This window comes from Lycium ferocissimum, chromosome 3, assembly GCF_029784015.1.
Source record: "Lycium ferocissimum isolate CSIRO_LF1 chromosome 3, AGI_CSIRO_Lferr_CH_V1, whole genome shotgun sequence".
Taxonomy (NCBI): Eukaryota; Viridiplantae; Streptophyta; class Magnoliopsida; order Solanales; family Solanaceae; genus Lycium; species Lycium ferocissimum.
In genome coordinates this window covers 37,121,756-37,132,023 of record NC_081344.1, presented here as the reverse complement: position 1 = coordinate 37,132,023, position 10,268 = coordinate 37,121,756, and positions in this window count along the sequence as shown.

Here is a 10,268-nt window from a genome sequence, read left to right as displayed (position 1 = left end):
CTGATCGACTCATTTGATCTAAATCCTTAGGGAACCTTCTTAACCTTGTTTAATACTTTATTAACCGTCTAAGGAGCCCTACGACTCGTTCCCAAGACATTACTAAATAATCGTTAACTCGATAATTGCAAAAACCTTCCCAAACACGACTTATACTTTGATTTCTTCGACGAACTTAGTTTCACCGATTCGTAATACTTTAAAAATCTTGTAGTATACACTTTTAAGCTATCTAATACTTTCCTTAACCTCGTAAGGACTTCATGCTTACCTTAAGCTCGCTTTAGTCTATTTACAATGCAACCATCCGAAATCTCCGAGATGTAACATTCTTCTCCCCTTAGAAACATTCGTCCTCGAATGTTAGACTTTTGGGGATTCTATAAAAAATTCGCCAGAGTTTCCCCTGTAATATGGCACTACCATCCTGTCACAAAGAACCCAAAATATATCGCCTCGCAGGACTACAACAACAACAATAATAATAACCATGGCCACACGACCAAGAAAGCATCAAGAAAGCAATACATACCTGGGGATGATTGCGTCTTACCCTGAGTTCCCTATGGGGGTGGAAATAAATGTGGGTACCTGAACTTCATGTCTTCTTCTGCTTTCCAGGTCATTTCCTCTCTATTATTATTCCTCCATAAGACTTTAACTGAAGCTACATCTTTGGTTCTGAGTCTTCGTACTTGCCTATCTAGAATAGCAATGGGGACTTCTTCGTAGGATAATTGCTTAGTGACTTGAACATCATCTACCGGTACAATTCTAGAAGGATCTCCAATGCACTTACGAAACATCGATACATGGAAAACCGGATGGGCTGACTCCAAATCCGAAGGTTGGTCTAATTCATAAGCCACTTGGCCTACCTTGCGTACAATCTCATATGGTCTAATGTACCGGGGACTAAGCTTGCCCTTCCTGTCAAATCTCATGACGCCCTTTATTGGATATACCTTCAAGAACACCCAATCTTTCATCTGCATAGGATTTCTGACGACTCTAAGCTGTTAATAATCGATCCTATATAAGCTTGACTTTCTCTATAGCTTGCCCATCAGTCTATGGATGAAATGTTATGCTAAGACTCACCTGAGTCCCCAAACTTTCTTGAAAAGATTTCTAGAAATTGGCTGTAAACTGTGTCCATTTATCAGAAATAATAGATACTGGAACACCATGCAGTCGTACTATTTCTCTGACATAAATCTTTGCATAATCTTCGGCTGCATATGTAGTTCTGGTTGGTAGGAAATGAGCTGACTTCGTAAGTCTATCCACAATTACTCATATAGAATTATATTTGTGCTTAGAACGAGGTAAGCCTGTGATTAAATCCATATTTATCGCTTCCCATTTTCAAGTCGGAATTTTCATATCTTGCAACAATCCACCAGGCTTTTGGTGTTTAATTTTTACTTGCTGACAATTAGGACATTGAGCCACGAACTCCACTATGTCTTTCTTCATTCCATTCCACCAATATATGGATTTAAGATCATGATACATTTTCGTTGCTCCGGGGTGAACAGAATAACGGGAACAATGGGCTTCTCTTAATATTTGGTGGCGTAATCCTGCAACATCAGGAACACACAACCTACCTCGACATCGGAGAACTCTATCCCCAAAAATCTCAAAGGATGACTTCTTCTTCTGAGGGAGTGTATTTTTGTAATGAACTAGTATGGGGTCCTCATACTGGCGCTCTTTCACCTCAACTACTAGCGACGAGATAGCTGAATTCTGAATGGTAGCTCCCATATTGCCCAAGTCCAATACCCAAACTCCTAGGCTAGCTAACTGCTGGAGCTCACGACCTAACTGTCTTTTCTCTAGCTGAACATCACATAAACTTCCCATAGATCTACGGCTAAGAGCATCAGCCACAATGTTCGCCTTCCCGGGATGGTATAGTATGTTAACAACATAATCTTTCAACAACTCCAACAATCGCCGTTGTCGTAAATTCAATTCCTTCTACTTGAAAATCACCGCAGCTAACTCAAGATCATAGGTTGGATAATTTTTCTCATGTTTTTGGAACTGCCTCGAAGCATAGGCAATCATTTTACCATGTTGCATCAACATATACCCTAATCCAACGCCTGAAGCATCGCAATAAACAACATAGCCTTCCGATCCCTCTGAAAGTGTCAGGACCGGGGCTGAAGTTAATCTATTCTTTAACTTTTGAAAACTACGTTCACAAGCATCCTTCCATTGAAATTTAGCTGATTTCTGAGTTAGCTTTGTCAATGAAGCAGAGATAGAAGAAAAGCCTTATACAAATCTTCTGTAGTAACCTGCTAAGCCCAGAAAACTATGAACCTCCATGGGTGTTGTAGGCCTTGGCCAAGTCTTTACGGCCTCAATCTTCTGGGTATCTACCCGAATACCATCGACTAAAATAATATGCCCCAGAAAGGTCAATGAATTCGACTAAAACTCGTACTTGGAAAATTTTGCAAATAGCTCTTGAGTTTGGAGAACTCTAATGACAAAGACATAAATGATCCGCATGCTCTGTCTCGGACCGAGAATATATCAGGATATCGTCAATGAATACAATCACAAATAAATCTAAGAAAGGCCGGAACACATTGTTCATCAAATCCATAAAAACTGTCGGTGCATTGGTTAGCCCAAACGACATTACCCGGAACTCGAAATGACCATATCTTGTTCTGAAGGCTGTCTTGGGAATATCTCCCTTCCTAACTCTCACCTGATGATACCCGGATCTCAAATATATTTTTGAAAACCATTTGGCACCCTGCAATTGATCAAATAAATCATCGATCCTTGGAAGCGGATATTTATTCTTGATCGTCACCTTATTTAGTTGCCGATAGTCAATGCACATTTGCAAGGAGCCATCTTTCTTCCTCACAAACAACACAGGTGCTCCCCACGGGGATGAACTAGGCCTTATGAAGCCTTTCTTGAGCAAGTCCTTTAATTTCTCCTTCAACTCTCTCAACTCTGTGGGAGCCATTCTATACAGGGGAATGGATATGGGCTTGGTATTTGGTAGCACATCAATAGCAAAATCGATCTCCCGTTGGAGAGGAAGGCCTGGAAGCTCATTCAGGAACACATCCGAAAACTCATTCACCACGGGGACAGACTGAAGGTTCGGCGATTCAGCTTCTATATCTTGAACCCGGACTAAATGGTAACTACAACCTTTAGCAATCATTTTCCTTTCCTTGAGATAGGAAATAAACCTACCTCTCGGAGACACTGTATTTCCCTTCCATTCTAAAACTGGTTCTCTAGGAAACTGAAAGCGAACCATTTTCATTCTACAATCAATATTGGCATAGCAAGAAGCCAACCAATTTATGCCCATAATAACATCAAAGTCCACCATTTTTAACTCATGTAAATCAGCCATAGTATGATGATTACAAATCACAACTACACAATTCTATATACTCGACTAGCTATTACCAGTTCACCAACAAGTGTAGATACTTTAAAAGGTTTAATTGACTCCGGTTTCAACCCAAATCGACCAGCAATATAAGGAGTAACATAAGACAATGTAGAACTTGAATCTGTCAAAACATATACATCATGAGAAAATACTGATAATATACCTGTGACGACATCAGGGGAGGACTCAAGATCCTGTTATCCAGCCAAAGCATAAATACGGTGCTGAGGGCCACCAGAACTGGGAGCTCCTCCTCTACCTCTACCATGGCTGATCGGTGCCTGTGAACCTTTCCTCAGAGGGTGTATAGATGATGTAGACCCAGCTGCAGACCCTGAAGGCTGGATCCTACCCCTACCACCAATCGAGGGGCAGTCACGCGTGATATGGCCTGGCCGACTACATGTATAGCAAACATCTGAACCGAGTCGACACTAGACCCAATGTAGCTTCCCACACTGAGAACATCGTGGCATGGGTAGCCTTGCCTGACCCGAGTCGCCTCTATAATGAGAACCTGAAGCTCTAAAACTCTGACTCAACCCGGAGTGAGTAGATCTATCAAATCTACGCTCGTAAACTGTGGAGGTGCACTAGTCATAAAATGGCCTGAATGCCTAGAAAACTGCTCTCTTTACCCTCCTCTAAACTAACTAGTTGGACCCAAGGATCTAGCCCCTTGATATAACCTTTGTCAAGCTCACGCTCACCTCTTTGCGGTTGTTGGCTTTCCTCCAAATTCTGGGCGTGGGCATGGATGCAAGAAATATCTATATTGTCCTGAAGGGACGCAGTCAAGCACTTATCCATCAAATGTGGCCCTAAGCCTCTCACAAATCGATGCACTCGATCACCTATGTCCGCTACCATAGCCGGAGCATACCTTGCCAAAGAATTGAAGCGGAGACTATACTTTAAAGCACTCATGCTTCCTTGCCTAAGATTCAAGAACTTGTCAGCTTTAGCCCGCCGAACCTCTGGGGCAAGTAATGTAGTCGGAAAGCATCAACAACTTCTTGCCATACCGGGGGAGATGCATTGACTCCCCTAGAAGACAACCAAAAGCATTGACTCCCCTAGAAGACAACCAAATCGTATACCAATGGACCACAATGTCCCGCAATCTATATGATGCTAACTCTACCGATTCGACGTCGGAAGAACGCATTAACCGAAGTGTCCTTAATATTCCATCAATAAAGTTTTGAGGGTCCTCATCCGGCTTTGACCCGAAGAACTCCGGAGGGTTAAAGCTAATAAAATCACGGGCTCTTGCACTAACCGCCCTATCACCATGACCCATACCCTGCCGCTGGGCCTGAGCGGAAACCAATTAAGTCAATAATTAAATGGTCTCTTTCATCTCTTACCCGAAACCTCTGGTGGAGGAGCTGGAGGTGTTGAAGGCGGGCTGAGGCTCCCTCACGCTCCTCTGAAATAGGCAACGAGTGAGAGGACTGAGATTGAACCTCATTCTGGGACTCACCTTCCTCCATAACCATTGGCGGTACTCTTTCGGCCGTGCTTTACACATCCGTTCTTACCTTTTGCCGCCGTAGCCTTTCTCTTTACAGGCATTTCTTAAATACATAACACACGGTTAAGAAAAAGTAAATCCTTATATCATGGCTCTATCGCACGATCTATGAAGAAAAAAGGTCATTCATTCCTAAAATGCCCACAACCTCCTGTTTATAAGTGTGGCGCGCAAAACACCCATAACCAAGACTCTACTCGACACGGCTCGTAGTCACACCCTAGGATGAAACTACTCTGATACCACTTTTATCACGACCCAACCGGAGGGCCATGACGGGCACCCGGAGCTAACTCACCCGGGCACCTCTCATCGTACATTCACATTCATATCTAGGTGAGCCACATGGCTTATTAACAAACTCTATGCCTCAATAATACCATTTCCAATGACTAAAACACTTTTATATCAATGTCAACAACTATGCCTATATACATATACAGAAGCCGATGAGGCTAACAAAATGATATACAAAATATGAGTCGACAAGGCTAGGAGACTTCTAACTATACACAACTGTCTACGAGCCTCTAGAAAGAGTGTGTGACATCATATAGACAGGACAGGGCCCCGCCATGCCCATATATACACAAAAGAATAGTACCAATAGGCTGGCGACTCTCCGAATCAAATGGAGCTCCTCTAAGCAATCTCTCGGATAAGCGACCTAAGGATCAAAGCCTATCTCCGTCCACTGCCAAGGGCATGACGCGCGCGTCCACAAACAAAAGGACGCCAGTATGAATAATGTACTGAGTCTGTAAAGCATAATTAATAACATAATAGAAGCATGAACAATAACATAAGAAAGAAGAGCCATGGGAGGACAGAGCCGTTTATACCTCTAGTGACGTTCATCGTATTTACTTACTTTTTTTCTAATGGGAACCTTCCATTTCATACATTTATACATATAGTAGTATCATACCCGACCATAGAGGTTCGGTGTCTTACGTGCTCAACCATAACAAGGTTCGGTTTTATACATACCTGGCCCTACCAAGGCTCAGTGTTATCCGTACTCAACTGCAGTGGTGCACGCGCGATAGTTATCATACTCGGCCATATAAGCTCGGTGTTCTTAATAATCATATATAGGAGTATCTATACATAGGAGTACATACGTATCCTCAACATCATCATCATCATCATCATTACTTTCATTATACCCTTCCTTAGAGGATCAACTATTATAGGATGGGACCAATGGTATCATGAGGAAATCAAGAATCATGAGCTTTAGTGATTCTAAGAATGAAGTCATCTTGGAAAACATTATGGAATTTGCATGAAGGTATGCACCAATAGGATCATGCCTTAAGAAAGAAGGGTTAGCCTTACATACCTCTTTGTCTTCTCAACTATCCAACATTCACCGCCAAGGCTGGAGAAATCTACATTTAAAAGGATCCATACCATGGTTAAGTTCTAAGGACACTCTTAAATTCAAACTAGAATAACTCATGAGCTAACATAAATTGGGCAGCGCTTCCTCTATTTCATAAACTTCCACCATATCACAAAACAACTCCCAGACAACCATAATAACATCCACAATATCATAATCAAGTAGTCACATTCTATAAAGTCTCAAAAATTCATTCTCATAGTTAACTTATATCAACAACTTCACATCCACCCTTTGCACAATTTTATACAACACTTCTTGTCATCCTTAATACCCTTCTTAACAAGATTATATCCATAGCATACTAAGAATCATGACTCAAGTTAGTTTACTACTCTCAAACATCATGAAATCTACATTTAGACCTCATTTTCTACTTCCTCCTTTCACCCAAGTTATTCAACAACTAAGAATTCTTAATAACATGAAATAGGCATGAAAACTAATATTTTATCTCATAAGAATGAGCTTTGGATCAAGTTACCAACCTGTATGAAACCTAGCTTCAATACCAAAGAAATTCTTGAAGTCTACTAGCCCTAGCAAGTCTTCCAACACATGGATATCTTGATTCTTGCTATTTGATCTTTGATTTCTCTTGGGTTTGAGTGGAATATGCTTGAGATAAGGTTTCTAGAGCTTTAAAAAGTTGTGGAGAATATGGGAAATGAAAAATATGCGCCCGGGTCATATATATATAAAAAGGGAAAATCTGGAAAAAGTGACCCGACTTAGTTATACGGACACTTATACGGTTTGTATAACGTTATACGGTCCGTATAAGTGACTGTATAATCCCACCAAGGATTTTCCTTCTCTGTAACCCTTATACGGACTGTATAATTGGTCGTATAACTCACTTTTCCTGAACTTGTTCTCATCGACTCATTTGATTTGAAATCCTTATGGAACCTTCTTAACCCTTGTTTAATACTTCATTAACCATCTAAGGTGCCCTATGACTCCTTCCCAAGACATTACTAAATAATCATTAGCTCGATAATTGCAAAAACCTTCCGAAACATGACTTGTACTTTGCTTTCTTCAATGAACTTAGTTTCACCAATTCGTAATACTTTAAAAATCTTGTATTATACACTTTTAAGCTATCTAATACTTTCCTTAACCTCGAAAGGACTTCATGCTTACCTTAAGCTCGCGTTAGTCTATTCACATTGCAACCATCCGAAATCTCCGAGATGTAACATCATATTATGTTTTTGTATTAGTTTTGGGGATTAGCTGCTTTATTGTAAGCAAACTAGGTAGTATTTTTTCCTCTTTATCTTAGTACACTTTATGTTGTCTTAGTTCTATGCATTTTAAGTATGGAATATTTTAGTTAAAATGTTGTTCGAGATTGGATAAAGTAATTTTTGGTTCTGTTATTATGTGAAATCCTTTCTCTACTCTTCATTTTTCACAAGTTCATTGCTCTTAAAATTAATCTCCATGTATTATAAATTGCATTGTTTTGTGTTTTTATTGCTTTTCTTTTCTTCATATGGTTCTGTGTGTATAAATGCACATTTTTAGTTCGATACACCTATGTCGAGCGTATTTCCTATTCTAAACTTGAAATGTTGGCTATAGTGTTAGTGTTGAAACATTTCCCTTAAATGGTCAACTAAGGAGTATGTTAATATGAGTTCAGTTTAGGAAATAGATGATCTTCTTACACAGAAAGCATAAATATGTAGAGTTCAACTTGTCTATGTCCTTGGCTGCTTGTTCACTTTAGAAATATTATTTGAAAATAAAATAAAAAATAAAGAAGAGTTGTTTTACTTATGCTAAGTGTATTAGGATTTGCAAAACCAATTTGTTTGGTGTTTTACTTGCTAAGTTTGTTTGATATTTTCATGTGTCCAGTTAATTTATCCTCTTAAGAGATGTTAGGTTGGGATTATTAACATCACTTGAGTTCAAGTACTTTGTCTTTGAAGGTTTATGGTTGTTGGATTTGTATCTGGTATATGAGTAGTCCTAGTTTGGGCTTCACTTATTATGCCTTGACAATCCTGTTATACTTAAAAATCAGCAGTCATGTTTTCAATTTCATATAAATGTTGTTGCTGCTTTAGTTTAGATAACAATGTTTTGAGTTCCACGTAGAGTTCGTATTGGCAAACGATTAGCTTCTACTTTATTTTATGAGCTGTAAGTTTGGATGTGTGAGTGTGATTGGTTATTCTTCATAACATCCTTGTCCTTGCATATCAATTTTCTGGACAAAAATGGTTTTTTTTTTGGTTTTGTTTTTAGATTTTGAGTCCAGTAAAAAATATTTTTTCTTTCTAAAAGTCAACAAATGGTGTGAAATTTTATCTAAAACATTTCAGATCAGCAACGATTTATTCTCTATTTTGCTAAGAACATGTATTGGATTTAAAACATAGCTAATGTATCTTCAGGCTATCCATTTAATTCTAGGATAAAAATTTCCTTTGGTTTCAATTCAAAGAATCTTCTTTCGACTTAAAATTCAGTTTACTCTCTTTTTTACATAATCTGGAAACCAAGTTTTAATCTAATCCATCTTTCCTTTTAAGTCAATATAAGAATAAAAGAGCTCTAAATGTTGTCATGTTTGTTCAACTTCATTAACTGGGCAAGTTACCTCCCTACTTAATTATTGAGTATTCGGAAAACTTAAGGAACTTCTTGTGAGTTGGTATCTTTGTGTGATTCCTCATAATGTTTTTAAGGTAGTAACTTTAGCTCAAGTTCATTATTTGAGTAATCTTTCTGTCGGTTTTTGATTTCCTTTCCTCCTTCTATAACTGTTTATGATGGTTATTAATTCTTATCCTTATTTTAATGCTTGAACTGCATAAGTACGAGTCCGCGGGACTTCATCCCCTTTGCATTATGTGTGTAACGACCCTTTCCGTCGTTACTGTAAAAATTCTGAAATATTCGTAAACGTGTCCTCCTGGACCTTTCCTTTCACTAAAGTATTTTCGACGGGCATCTAGCCTAGTGGTAACTATTATGCGGAAGAGAATCAAACATGGAAAATCCGGGTCAAGGACCCAGCTAGTCCGCCCCAACGCTCCAGCGGTCATAATGTCACGACCCAACTAGAGGGCCATGACGGGCACCCGGAGCTAACACACCGAGCACCTCTAAACATACATCTTATAATCACTTTTGGGTGGAACATAGAGATAACTCATGGGTATCATAGTCTGTAAGGATATATCTATATGTATATATCATAACATAACAACACCCCTTTAGATAATCTTCAAAATTATATTCATCATCACCAGCCGACAAGGCTACTAAAATATTGTTCAACAATATGGACTCACAAGGTTATGAAACATCTACTGTATACACATGTCTACGAGCCTCTACATAGAATACATTCACTAGTGGTGCTGCCCGGCCGTAAAGGCGCGGTGTAATCATCACGACATAAGCATGCATAAGAGCTCAATCAAAAGCTGTAATTCCATCGGAGTGACGTAAGGTCGGTAACCTCCGATTATATTATGGAATAATCATGGTCGCTTTGTCTCACCTTGAAGGAACGATTATTATAAGGTGAGACTATCAATGAAGAATAGCGTTAAGAGAACATAGACTAAGATCATAAATCTCATAAGGCGTCAATTCATATACTTTGGAATCTTTAAAAATAGTCATCATCCATGAATAAAGTTGAGAAATCAAGAAATAGCTCAACATTCTTATATCGTCATTGAAATCATAAACTTGGAATCTTTAAACGTGGAATCATCATCATCATATTCATCGTAGGAAAATATTCTTATCTTTGACATCATCGTCATCATGTGAAAACATGCTCATCGTTGTTATCATGAAAGCTTACGGAGTCATAAACCACCGTTTTGGAAAAATAC